Genomic DNA, 14986 nt, shown 5'->3' with positions numbered 1-14986 from the left:
GTATTTACTTCTCCACCATGGCCTTCTCACCTCATTTGCTCACATCGTATATAGACTTATTTTTCTACTGTATTATTAACTGTATGTTTGTTTTTCTCCATGTGTAACTCTGTGTTGTTGTATGTGTCGAACTGCTTTGCTTTATCATGGCCAGGTCGTAATTGTAAATGAGAACTTGTTCTCAACTTGCCTACCTGGTTAAATAAAGGTTCCATTTAAAAAATTACATAAATTGTTGGTTTTGATCCTAGAAACAAACGATGATTGAATGTTAGCCAATCTTTGAGGGAATAATAGCAAAGAAACAAGAGTTCATGCCTTGAAGACAAAGCTGTCATCACACTGAGGGTGCAGTCAGTCCTGTACAGTATCAGTGGTTGGCTGTCTTTAGGGTTCCTCTGATCTGCCCCCCTCTCCCATCCCTGGCGTATGCGGGTGATGGTTCGGTCCACACAGGGGGTGATGAGCAGCAGCTTGAGCAGCAGCACCACAGAGGGAAGCACCAGACACAGCATGTAGCCCGGTGGGGTGTACCACTTGTAGGTGGAGGAACGCAGGAACTTGTTCCAGCCATACAGGTAGGTGTGAGCCGTACATAACAGCAGAGTCAGGTGACCCAGCTTGGACTGGTGGGGGAGAAAAGAACACAAACACATGAATCACACACACATATACGCCAGGCATGTGCACAGATAGAGGTCTAAGGGAGTTTGAGCACCTGCCCTTTGCCATCCGATGAGAAAATAAACTTTGTTTGAATTTGTCTATTTTCTCTAATACCATTTAAATGAATTGCCCATCAAACCAGCTAATTTCTCTTTTTTGGGGGGGAAAATATCGCCCCCACCACTCTGCCCACAGTAGGCTTAAGAGGCTGATGTTAGCAGCAGAACAAACTCCAATCACAGGTAAAATCTAGTTAGATTGTTTCAACATAATAGCTAACTAACTAACTAGCTAGCTAACAAGCTCCTTCTACATTCACTGTGATTAGCTGATAGCTCACCTCTCGTTGCCCTCTTTGAGTAGTAGGCTATAAGCTTGCTTACAGTGGCATTAATGGGATTTGCATAAAATAAAGTTCTACTCTATGCTTTTCTATGGGGGTCTTTTCTCAGGGTCTGTGCATGCCCCTATCACACGCACAAGCACACCCAAATTTTTGACAATTATCTTAAATATATAGTGTAGTTTTAGGATAGCCTATGCACAGTCTCTTCACGTTTATCCCAGAAAGGGCTAATAACTCTAGGCATTGGACCTGTGCAAGGAGAATTCTGGAGAAACATAGGAAACACAGGCATGCCAGATAAAGGTCCCTTAATTGACCCTTCGCAAAACCCCACCCCAGAATATTAGTCAACCAAACGCAGTGCTCCGTTGGATAGCAAGTGATAGTGTTTTTTCTCCAATTTATGCTTTGGCCACAAATACTGGTATAGGATTAGTTAATAACCTTATCTAGTTAAGAGTTAACAGAATATAAACTTTTAAAAGTAAGATTTTCACTGGACAGTTACTTTAAAACACAATTTAAGATAATCCTGAGTGGTTGCCTCCAATGGTGGTGTCACGTTCTGACCATAGTTCTTTTGTGTTTTCTTTGTTTTAGTGTTGGTCAGGACGTGAGCTGAGTGTGCATTCTGTTTGGCCTGATATGGTTCTCAATCAGAGGGAGGTGTTAGTCATTGTCTCTGATTGGGAACCATATTTAGGTAGCCTGTTTTGTGTTGGGTTTTGTGGGTGGTTGTCTTGTGTCTTCATGTGGCTACACCAGACAGAACTGTTTCATTTTTTTCACATTTGTTGTTTTGTATTTTGTAGTGTTCACGTTTATCGTTGTTATTAAACATGATGAACACTAACCACGCTGAGCTTTGGTTCTCTGCTTCGTCCACAGAAGAAAGCCGTTACAGGTGGTTTGAACAGAAAATTGGGCTTCCCGGGAAAATGCAGCCCAAGGTTGAAAAAGTAACGAAGGGGGTGTGGCTTAGCGAAGCGGAAATTGTTGTATAATTTAACAATGATCACGAATGATCATGAAGGACTGACCTTCACAGAGACAGACCTCTGGCCTACCTTAACAGACACACACGCACACACAGACAGAGGCGTCAGCCCAATATGCGCACCTCAGATTTGTTATGTTTTTAAAAAATGTATATAATGTTGTTTCTTTGTAATACTACTAGCCACCTAGAAATGTTAGGTTCCCAGTCTCACCTCATAACTAGCCACCAATAAGTTTTTTCAGGCTATCAATCAAGTTAGTGTAGCTAGCTTGTCTTACTATCTTAGCTGGCACGCCTGCTGGCAAGGTTTCACCCAGATTTGAGCAGAGATGCAGAGAAACATTTTGTTTCTTTATAAAAAAAAAGATCACCAGTCAGACCGCTCAAGTGGTATGCTTAGATACGCTGGTGTCATGCCGTTGGCCTGGGGTATAGGTTTATGACAGTCATAAATACCTCTTTCCCCCTTTTTTCCTTCTCTAACCTACTGAGGTTACATTTAAAAAAAACTTGGTTAACATAGATTCTGGGAACATCAGTATGTGGGGGGAAATGAACTATATTCTGGTAATCCGAACAATTGAACATGTGCAGTGGTACTTAATGAATATGATGTCAGTTCGGTTGTCATCTGAGACATTCTCATCAATGATAAGATGACAAACTCTACAGTGGAAAGTCTATACATCAGATTCACATGGAATTGTTGTTCAATTTAAATGTTTGAATATGAAATTATTTGTGATGGGATGAAATGTGATTTTAGCTTCTAAAATGTGAGATATGCGTTTTCATAAATTAGGGCTGCTCACTCAGTGGCCCGCCCACATGAAGAGACAGAGGTTGTAAAACTTTTCAAACACACCCTCCTCTTCCTTCCTATATAAGCTCTTGACGACAACATAACTATCTATTCCAATGAGGTAGGAGGAGGACTAGGTTTGGCAACACGGTCTTCCATCTACCACCAACCTACTGAAGCGCAACTCAGAGTAAATATTTATTGCATTTTCCTTTTCCAAATGGGCGGTAATTTAGAATGCATAAGATACTGTGTTTACGATAGCACAGCTTCTTCCCTTTGTTCCCCCAGTCTCCCACTCTTTCACTCAAACCCTGCCCCTTTTCCTTTGTGTAACAAGCTGTCATATCTGTTCCAACCGCTAGGGACGTTTTCCTATGACGTAAAGAATTATCTAGGTATAATTCCTTCTTTGTATATGTAATTCTGTGTGATTAGTTAGGTATCTAGAAAATAAATAAACCCAATTTTGTATTGCTGATTCAAATTGTTAGCCAGGGTTCTTGAAGATAACCAAGAATTTACAACTTTCAGATTATGAGACTGAAGTAAGATGACGATTAATGTTGACTGCTATTGATGTAAAATATTACTAAATCTTTAAGAGTTTATTCGGAAGATAACAGCTCTATAAATATTATTTTGTGGTGCCCGACTCTAGTTAATTACATTTACATGATTAGCTCAATCAGGTGATATTAATTACGGAGAAATTATTTTATAGAATAGTATGTCATAGCAATTAATCCGGCATAGCCAAAGACACGACACTGGGAAATAAACATATATTTGACATAGAATTAAGTCTAATGATTATGGTTCTAGATTACAGGAAACATCTGTTTCAGATGTTTGAAAAATGCCAAATTCTCCAACTTCAGGCCACCAGTCCGGATCATCACCAAGCCATCCTCAGACACTGTAATTTTGTCCCCTCAAATTTTGGGGGCAGATGACACCCCTGTACATGCATCGCTAGGTGAATTCTCCTGGCCTGTTCTAATATATTCTTCCTATATTATATCTGATGAATAACTTAACATTTAAATCACTGCACCAATTTGTGGGGAATGAATGAATTAGAGAATGAGCCGGAGTTTCTCCTGACCCAGTTGCATTTATGAATGAGTGTGTGTGTTCCCTGTAGCGATGGAAACACAGCTTATTATCCCCAGCGCATAACCTCTGGCTTGTCTGCTGAAAATCAGATTACTTTCCTGGAGTACTATTGCATTCTGGCCTGGATGTTGGCTCTGCACCCCACTTGAATACGTTAATAGGAGAAACACTGAAGGAGATAAGTGTACAAATTAGGGCAGGTAATTCAAATCAAATTTATTTATATAGCCCTTCGTACATCAGCTGATATCTCAAAGTGCTGTACAGAAACCCAGCCTAAAACCACAAACAGCAAGCAATGCAGGTGTTGAAGCACATTGGCAGGAAAAACTCCCTAGAAAGAAACCTAGAGAGGAACCAGGCTATGAGGGATTGCTAGTCCTCTTCTGGATGTGCCGGGTGGAGATTATAACAGAACATGGCCAAGATGTTCAAATGTTCATAAATGACCAGCATGGTCAAATAATAGGTCTGGGACAGGTAGCACGTCCAGTGAACAGGTCAGGATTCCATAGCCGCAGGCAGAACAGTAATTGCCAGGGATACTTAGATTTTTTGCGATTTGATGTTGTTCACTATGTGTCTGCTGCAGAGAGACAAGAGAGCATGAGAAAATGTTTTTATCAGTCATGGAAATAAAAGTGCTGAAAACATTGGCATACTGTTTAAAAATAATATGAGAACAAGCTAATGGATGAAAAATACCAGGGGCACAGCCGACTAGACCTAGCTAACTATCCAGCAACAAATTGATACTTGGAGTCAAAGTATCAATATAACATCGTCCAAAATAATATTGCGTTACGTAACTATCAATTTTCCCCTCCATCGCTAGGAAAAATGGGCAGAAAATGTGTGCCTAGCAGGTGAGTCTGGCCTAAGCATTCAGTGTGACCGGTCCTGCTGATCCCACCTGTATGAAGCTGAACTCCCTCCAGCTGAGAACGTTACTGACGGAGGGAAGAGATGTGATTCCTAACAGGATGTACAGGTTAAATCCTAGAATTCCCAGGGATAAGTAGGAGTCGCCATGCCAGGCCGCCGTTGTATCAAACTCAGTGGTCCTGTTCTCTCTGATCCGAGAGAGAGACAAGGCGAGAGAGAGACCAGAGACAGGGAGAGACAGGGAGAGAGGAATAATCAAAACCAGTGCTTGAATCCTGCTATATACTGTAGGTGTATGTCCAATGTACAGATGTATGATCTTAATATGACCAGTATTGTGTCACAGCAAAATAATCCTGCAGCAACAGGATTTTAATGTTTTGTCTGTTCACACTTTTTCACTAATGTAATGTTACTTGATTGGTGGTTAGTCAATTAACTGACCAAAATTAGGCTACATGAAAGTGCAACACTGTTAAGACACGCTGTTAAGACAGAACTTTGGTGACTAAGAAAGTATTTTTTAAACCTCCTGCTTTGGGCTGGATGTCTCAATGTGTAGTTCATACATTCATAATCAAAGCGAAATTACTTTCTTACCTCAATTAGCCACAAAATACTTAGTATGAAAGCGACTGTTTTCTTGAAGTTGTGCCATAACATTTTCCCTGCATTTCCCCCATATGGGCCAGCCTCCTAACAATTTGAGTTCTAGCCAAAGAGCTTCAGCTCCTCACATTTGAGTGACAGCTAACAAGAGGCCTGCCCAGCGTTATCGAATGAGGTTGCAGGGCGGGCCCAACGGCTCAGTGCCCACAGCAGAGAGAAAGAGAGAAACCAATGACATGGTGCACATATATAATGTACTACGCATTTTTGGGGACCACTTTTGGCTAATGACTGCTACTTTCAGAACTACTGGCTAAGAAGTATAAAAGTTCAGGAGAATCTCTTTAATGTAACCATGTATTGGTGTGAATTTATGTAAATCCTGCAGCGCAGGAAAATTCTCAGCAACAACAGAGTGGTCAAATTACGGTCCTACATCTGTACACAATTTTGTCTATTCAATCTTTTGAAAGTGTTTAATTTAGACCTTACAGCCAGGTAGGTGTTCTTGCCAGAGAGACAGTGTGTTCAGTGACCCAGAACATCAGAAAGTACTTGAGAACAAAATCAATACTTTCTTTACTAAAAACTAAAGAAAGATACATGCCACTGTGTGTATGCGTGTGCATTTGAGTGTGTGTTCCACTGACCGTATAGGTATGATAAGTGTATAGAGCACATGCAGAAAGGCAAACCCCAGTGCCAGAAGATTTGAGGCTGTTTCCTGCACAGTATCCAGCGATACAGCCAATCAGGAAAGCGCCTGATGTTAAACATATATAAACACTTATAATCAACATAAATACATATGCAACATCGTGTGAACATACATGCATGCAAACACACACACCCACAGAGGTCTGACCTGTACTTGGTGCCTCTGTAGAGCTGCAGGAAGGAAGCCAGGACATAAGGCAGGTAACAGAGACAGCATGACCAGAGACACGATGGGATACACCTGGAGAGAACACACACACACACCTTGAACAGCTGGTAACACACACAGAAACAAACAGAACACAAACACTCAGAGGGTCTGTGGGCCAGTACCGTGTTAGCCAGTGAGACCATGATTCTGAAGGAGATGTCTTTGCCCTGGGTGACGTATGCATAGATGATGTCTCTGATCAGCAGGTCGAGGAAAAAGGCAGCGCTGAGGCCGATGGCGATGCACAGGGGGAGCCTCCACTGGGGGAACAGCTGCAGGGGGAAGTCCTCCAGCTCCCGGGCCACTGAGAGATCCCCTGTCCAGGGCACTGAGACACAGCTTGGTGGCTACCGCCATCACCGCCTGCTTGGCCTTTGCACTTTCCCCGCAGAAGACATACACCTGACATATTTATACACATACAGTGGGGTCCGAAATCATTTACGCCCTAGATAAAGATGAGCAAAAATGCCTGCACAAAATAAATCATTCAAATACATTCAAAATATTTTGTTTAACAAGTAATAAAAAAAATCTCAAAAAGGTAGGGGTCAATTATTGACAAACCAGTTTTCAATACCATTCAATAGCTCACTTTGTGAGGATAACAACACTGAGCCTTTTCTAAAATGATAGAAAAATGCAAATGCCTGGAGTTTGCTAAACGACATTGGCACTTGGATTGAGACAGGTGCTTTTGTCAGATGACATGACAATAGAGCTCCTTGGACAAGCATGCCAGTTGTGGATTTAGCGTTGAAATACAGAAGTAAATGCAGAAAAGTAGCTGCATTTACATTTGAGTAATTTAGCAAACACTTATCCACAGCGACTTACAGGAGCAATTGGGGTTAAGTGCCTTGCTCAAGGGCACATCACCTAGTCAGCTCAGGGATTCAAACCAGCAACCTCTCTGTTACTGGCCTAAAGCCCTAAACCACTAGGCTACCTGCCACCCCATATCTACTGTTAAATATGGTGGATCTTTGATGTTATGGGGCTATTTTGCTTCCATTCGTCCTGGGGCCCTTCGTCCTAAGGTCAACTGCATAATTAACTTTACTCAGTGCCTTGACATTTTAACAAAAACCCTGGTTGCCTCTGCCAGGATGTCGGAACTTGCCATCAAGTGGATCTTCCAGCAAGACAATAACCCCAAACACTAATAAAAATCCACAAAGAAATGGTTAATTGGACAAAAATAATTGCTCCAAATGTGTTCTCCAACTCATCAAACAAGTCAGAAAAAGGCCAGTGTCATTATCCTCACAAGGGGAAGGTTCTAGTGTGTCGAAAACAGGGGTGCCAATAAAATGGTTGTTTTATTATTACTTTCTCTGAGTAATTGTATTAGTATAAAATAATATAATTTCCCCAGAAAATTTGCATTGAAAATAGCTCAGTAATTGAAATACATATTTTCGACAGTCTTTAAAAAAAAAAAAATTGCTCCAAGGGTCCCAATAAATATTGAGCTGATGGTATTTTGATGAATTCAACTAATCTTTGTAGTTTATATTTGGTAGTCAACAAATAAATATGTTTTGTTTCTTTTCAAATAACTCAAATATTATTTGGTTTTCTGAGGTGTTCAAAATACCTTCAAACATTTTGGGGTTTTAAGGGAGGTGAAGTTGTATATCATAGAAAAGTATTGCCTTTTAAAACTATATATTCAACTACTCAAAGTATTTGAAAAGTTGGTCTTTTTAAATCAAATACAAAATAAATAAAAATTGCCCAGGTCTGGTAGGAGTGTGTCCCCATGTATGTGTGTGCATGCTTCTTTCTGTATGCTTCTCTTTACAGAGGATGCACAATACAGGTTTCTAGCTCCATGTTCTTAATGAACACAGAGGAGAGAAAGTAAAATCGACATGCTGACAGTCAAAATGTACAGTGCCTTGAAAAAGTAGTCACACCCCTTGACTTTCCTCCCCATTTTGATGTGTTACAACCTGCATTTGTCATGGATTAAATTGAGATTATATGTCACTGGCCTACACACAATACCTCAAAAGGTCAAAGTGGAATTATGTTTTTATTTTTTATAATGTATACGAAATGGAACGTCAGAACAAAGCTGTTCATCAGGAGCTTCATGAAATGGGTTTCCATGGCCAAACACAAGCTGTAACGGTTTTCTTCCGTCGAAGGAGAAGCGGACCAAAATGCAGCGTGGTGGTTACTCATGTTCTTTAATGGAAAATTAACAATACATGAAATAACTAAAATCTACAAAACAACAAACGGAACGTGAAAACCTATACAGCCTATCTTGTGACAACAAACACAGAGACAGGAACAATCACCCACGAAACACTCAAAGAATATGGCTGCCTAAATATGGTTCCCAATCAGAGACAACGATAATCACCTGCCTCTGATTAAGAACTGCCTCAGGCAACCATAGACTTTCCTAGACAACCCTACTCAGCCACAATCCCAATACCTACTAAAACCCCAATACAAAAACACACCACAAAATAAACCCATGTCACACCCTGGCCTGACCAAATAAATAAAGAAAACACAAAATACTAAGACTAAGGCGTCACACAAGCTGTTCCGCCCGGACTCCCCGCCTTTCTGACCTCCTCGTACAGGTGCCTGTGATCTAAACCTACTCGGGCAACTTCAACCTCAGGGTGCGCACGCAGCCACTTGGCCGCATGACCAAAGTGCCACGGCAGCTGTTCCGCCCGAGGACCCGTGTTAGACCACACCATTATGCTTCTCGCCTGATACGAGAAAAACACCCGCAGGAGGTAACCTGACGGGTGTATCACTGGCTGAGCAAGCTCCGTTAACAAGAAAGAAACAAAAATTGTGTCCAGCTTGAGGGGGAAATGTGGTACCCCCCTACCTCCCTCCCCGATGGGACAGATCATGCGTGCCCTGGCGACCCACTCGCACCTGCCACTCCACATAAACTGAAACACAAGCCTCACTAGAGACCTCCTCAGACAAACCGGCAATGGGTAGATGTATGCCAAATACAAAAGAGACGGCAACACATCCACCTTTAGGACCAGGACTTTGCCCATAAAAGACAAATACCTAGCTTTCCACATTGCTAGCTTCCTCTGTACCACTGCGATACGCATGTTCCAGTTTAGCGTCGCTGAGCCGGAGGTCTCAAAACAGACCCCGAGAATCCTCAGGGCCCCCTCACAGAGAGATAACCCCCCACCCAGGCACATCCGTTCTACCGCGCCATCTTCCGAAAAACTTGACGGAAGACTTTGCATGGTTCAGAACTGCTCCCGACGCTCGGGTGAAATCCCCAAAAATGGCAAGGGACCTTGTCAGGCACGAGTCCTTGCACAACAGCAAGGAAGTGTCGTCGGCGTACTGCGTCATCTTAACACGCAGCCCACCACTTCCAGGGATCAGCAAACCTTCCACCCCTGTGTCTGCCCTAATTGCAGCCCCCAGAGGCTCCATGTACAGAACGAAGAGGAGAGCCGAGAGTGGGCACCCCTGCCTGACCCCAGACGAGAGGTCAAAAACGTCACCCAAGTGACTATTTACACTAACTCGGCACCCCGCTCCGACATATAATGTACGAATCCATCCTATAAACTAAACTAAACTATAAACATATTCTCTGGAGTGATGAAACACGCTTTACCATCTGGCAGTCCGAAGGACAAATGTGGCTTTGGCGGATGCCAGGAGAACACTACCTGACACCATGTATAGTGACCAACTGAAAAGTTTGGTGGAGGAGGAATAATGGTCTGGGGATGTTTTTCATGGTTCGGGCTAACGCTACATCATACAATGACATTCTAGACGATTCTGTGCTTCCAATATTATGGCAGCAGTTTGGGGAAGGCCCTTTCCTGTTTCAGCAAGACAATGCCCCTGTACACAAAGTGAGGTCCATACAGAAATGGTTTGTTGAGATCGGTGTGGAAGAACTTGACTGGCCTGCACAGAGCCCTAACCTCAACCCCATGGAAAACCTTTGCGATAATTTGGAATGCCGATTGCAAGCCAGGCCTAATGGCCCAACATCAGTGCTCGACCTCACTAATGCTCTTGTAGCTGATGGAAGTAAGGATTCAGCAACCAGTTCACAGTCCGTTCTTGTTGTCCATGCCGTTCTCCAGGGGTACTCACGAAACCCAGGTCCTCAGCCAAACTAGTTCAGTACACAGTGGGGTGTAATCACACAGTCCTCTCCCTGTTTGTGCAGCCAGCTTCCTCTTTTATTCCCAATCACTCCATGGCTTAATGATCCCCAGGCTTGCCTCGTTGGGGCAGGAAGTCCATATGAGGCCCGGGGTGGAGCCAGCAGGCTGCAAGATATCTTCCTTCAATCACCACTCCCCTCATCTCTCCCTGCCATCTGCCACTATATATACACACACACTGATCAAAAGTATAAAAGCAAAGTATGTAAAGTAAAGTGTTGATCCCATGTTTCATGAGATGAAATAAAAGATCCCTGAAATGTTCTATATGCACAAAAAGCTTATTTCTCTCAAATGATGTGCACAAATTTGTTTACATCACAGTTAGTGAACATTTCCCCTTTGCCAATAGAATCCATCCATCTTGAGAGGTGTGGCATATCAAGAAGCTGATTTAGCAGAATGATCCTTACAGAGGTGCACTTTGTGCTGAGGGCAATAAAAGGCCACTTTAAAATGTCTGGTTTTGAGGGAGCATGTAATTGGCATGCTGATTGCAGGAATGGCCGCAATGGCTGTTGCTAGAGAATGTAATTGAATGTTCATTTCTCCACCATAAGCACCTCCAACGTCATTTTAGAGAATTTGGCAGTACATCCAACCGGCCTTGCAACCTCAGACAACATGTAACAATGCCCGCCCAGGATCTCCACATCCAGCTTCTTCACCTGTGGGATCGTCTAAGACCAGCCACATGGGCAGCTGATTAAACTGAGGAGTATTTCTGTCTGTAATAAAGCCCTTTTGTGTTGGAAAACAAATTATTATTGGCTGAGCCTGGCTCCCCAGTGGGTGGGCCTGGCTCCCAAGTTGGTGGACTTATGCCCTTCCAGGTCCACCGGTGGCTGCACCCCTGCCCAGTCATGAAATCCATTGATTATGGACTCATTTATTTCTTTAAATTGACTGATTTCCTTATATGAACTGTAACTCAGTAAAATCCTTGAAATGGTTGCTTGTTGCCTTTATATTGTTCGGTAATACATTCATTTATATTCCGTACTCTGACATTCATTCTGATATTTCTTCATTTCTTTCTTTACATTTTTGGGATTTGTGTGTATTGTTTTGTATTGTTAGGTACTGTATTGTTGCGATAACCTTGCGATAACCTCTCCAAAATATGTGAACGCAACCAAGAAAATTTGATTTGAGCCCTCTCTGTGTGTGCGTGTTTGTGATCAGTGTGTGTGGGAACGACATAAACAACCCTCCCATACACATCATGAACCACACAAAGACAGACACACAAAGACACACTGCTACCCAACCACCCATAGTATACCACAGAGAGCAATCACAGGTCAGCAGAACTGTGGTTCACCTTAACCCAAACACAGCAATTATGGTGTTCTATGAACACAGGAAGAGGAGCTTTCAGAGGTGGAATTGAGTAATGATGTTAAACCTTGACCTATAAGTCCTATATAATAATATTTTGTGTATTTGCATTTGGATAAAGAAAAAGAGAGAGAGAAATAGCTAGAGGGAGAGAGAGACTAGGTCTTACATTAGCCTGTAATTTGTGGGTTTTCTTCTGGAACCCATGTCACACCCACTCACCAGCAGTCATTATCTCATAAGGCGGGAGGGGAAAATACAGATACACACACACACAAACAAACTGATAATGGGGCACAGCGCCGGCATAGTTACTGGCCTTCTGATTGGTCTGTCTCCTTACCAGCAAAGTTTCTGCTACCTGGCAACTAACAATATGCAATATGCAGGCCATAATAACAAGGTTCTTCAGTAATGTCTTTGACCACTTTTGGAATTTGCAGGTTTTTGTTCTTGCCCAGCACTGAAACACAAGACTCAGTCTAATCAAGGTCCAAACTAAAGACTGGGATTAATGTAGTTAATCAGACTTAGGTTGATCAGGCTTATTATTGTTTGGTATTAGCTAAGGACCAGATAGAGGCCGTGTTGATGTTACTGGGTGGGTCACAAGACAAGATAAAACTGTTTTCAGTTGTTTTTTCTGTATCTCATCGTTTACAGCTGGCCTGTCAGCAGTGCGTGTGACCTGAACTGCTCTCTACCCCACACAGACCCTTATTACGAACCACCAGTTCAATGACCCTCCAGTCTCAGCCCCAGCCCCAGTCCATAACCATAAAAAGCACAAACAGGAGTCAACACACCCTGAGTTCCCAGGACCAGCATGGGAGACCACTGACTGAGGTCCCAAAACAGGAAATTCACAGATTAAGGCAAAATGCAACTACTTGAGTTGGGACCTGAATCAGAGTGAGATTTGAGGTTGGAGGATGGGTGAAAAGGATATGATATGGACAGGCTGGTGAAAGCAACGGTGTATGTGTGAGTGTGATAGTTTGGGTGATATACTGTACGGTGGAATCTCCCTCTTGACCCCTGCTCCAGTGGTGCTCCGTGTGAGGCCTGTAAAGTTAAAAGGGTCAGATCTAATATCTCCTTGTTACACACACACGCGCTCACATGATCACAGAAGCTATATAGCATTTCAATCACGGCAGTCATAAAACATCAATGAGTTATTCTCCAATGAGAGATGAGCTTTCAGCACCCTGGATGACCAGTGTGTGTGTGTGAGTGACCATGGAGACTCTGTCCTTGTCTCCACCAGCTCATCTCCCAGTAGCTCATCTGCCTGGAAACTGACAATACACTCTTACCTTTATTCCCATCTCTCCATTCAACTCCACTCCCTCCTCACCATCCCTCCTTTCTACACATTTTCTTCGTTACTATCATTCCCTTTGACATCAAATCCCACTCTTGAACAAATTCCTGACTGTAGTCTATCTATAATTTATCCCTCTGACCACACTCTGTTGAATATTTAACTCTGACAGTCATGTATAATAACAGTTAACTGTGTGTCAGGCTGCCTCTCAAACCGTTGTGACGTTCCAGGCCTGCAGGCCTACACGCTCTGCTTCATTTCTTCTCTCCCTGGCACTTAAAGGAAAAATCCACTTAAAAACAATGTTTTTGTATTTTTTCATTAGTCCACTGTTAAAATAAATATTTTGCATGTCAGCAGATATTGGACTTTCAAGAAGCAAAGTTTCACTTGCCACATCATCATGATGATGCAATGTATTTGACATCATCCTGATTGTGTGGCAAGTGACACTTAGCGTCTTGAAAGTCCTATATCTTGAAAACTTGGACTTTTCCTGTCATTTTTGTATTTTCTTGTAAATATTCCTGTAAATATTTGTATTTATTGGGGATCCCCATTAGCTGTAGCTACTCTTCCTGGGGTCCAAACACATTAAGGCACTTACAATACACATAAAACAAAAGATAAAACAGGACATCATACTACACTGTTACACCGCTACATAATGTATCTACAACACAAAATGTATCATACCACCAAACAACAATATTACAATGTGTGTAGAGTGAGCTTGCTAGCCCCTGCGTGTGTATACATGTGTCTGTACCTGTGTGTGTGTCTCTTCACAGTCCCCGCTGTTCCATAATGTCATACCTGCTCCCGCTCCTCCTCTCTGGCGCTCAAGGGCGCCAGGCTGCCCTTCATTACGCACACCTGTCACCATCATTATGCACATCTGCACTCATTGGACTCCCCTGGACTCCTTCACGTTTGTAGATTGCCCCTCCTATATCTGTCAGTTCCTCAGTTAGATCCCTGTGTCAGCATTATTGTCATTTTGTTGTCCCCTGTCCAGACGCTGTCCGTATTCTGTTCCTGTCCGTGTTTCATTAAATGTTCATTCCCTGTACTTGCTTCTCGTAGAATACTGACATCAATATTTGAAGCATCAGAGAGGTTTTTTGTTTTGTTGGTGACGTCGGGTCCAGGTGCCGCTGCCGTAGGAACCGGGGGTGCCTCATTAAATGTTCACTCTCTGTACTTGCTTCTCAAATCAAATCATTTTTAGTCACATACACATGGTTAGCAGATGTTAATGCGAGTGTAGCGAAATGCTTGTGTTTCTAGATCCGACTATGCAGTAATATCTCACAGTAATCTAACAAATTCACAACAACTACCTTGTACACACAAATACACACAAATGTAAAGGGATGAATAGAATATGTACTTATAAATATATATGGATGAGCGATGGCGTGCGGCATAGGCAAGATGCAGTAGATGTTATAGAATACAATATATACATGTAAAAAAAAATCGAATCAAATCAAAATGATTTATTTAGCCCTTCTTACATCAGCTGATATCACAAAGTGCTGTACAGAAACCCAGCCTAAAACCCCAAACAGCAAGCAATGCATTTGGTGAATCACGGTGGCTAGGAAAAACTCCCTAGAACGGCCAAAACCTAGGAAGAAACCTAGAGAGGAACCAGGCTATGAGGGGTGGCCAGTCCTCTTCTGGCTGTGCCGGGTGGAGATTATAACAGAACAAGGCCAAGATGTTCAAATGTTCAAAAATGACCAGCATGGT

The 14986-nt window shown here is 42.5% G+C and overlaps 1 pseudogene; it reads right to left on the bottom strand.

Moving 5' to 3' along the window:
* Positions 1–387: 387 nt before the first annotated feature.
* Positions 388–14986, bottom strand: part of LOC115114087 (metalloreductase STEAP4-like) — a 58310-nt pseudogene continuing 43711 nt past the window's right edge.

The sequence above is a fragment of the Oncorhynchus nerka genome, linkage group LG3, assembly GCF_034236695.1.
Source record: "Oncorhynchus nerka isolate Pitt River linkage group LG3, Oner_Uvic_2.0, whole genome shotgun sequence".
Taxonomy (NCBI): domain Eukaryota; kingdom Metazoa; phylum Chordata; class Actinopteri; order Salmoniformes; family Salmonidae; genus Oncorhynchus; species Oncorhynchus nerka.
Note: the sequence above shows the minus strand (reverse complement) of the source record. Positions and strands in the feature narration are given on the sequence as shown.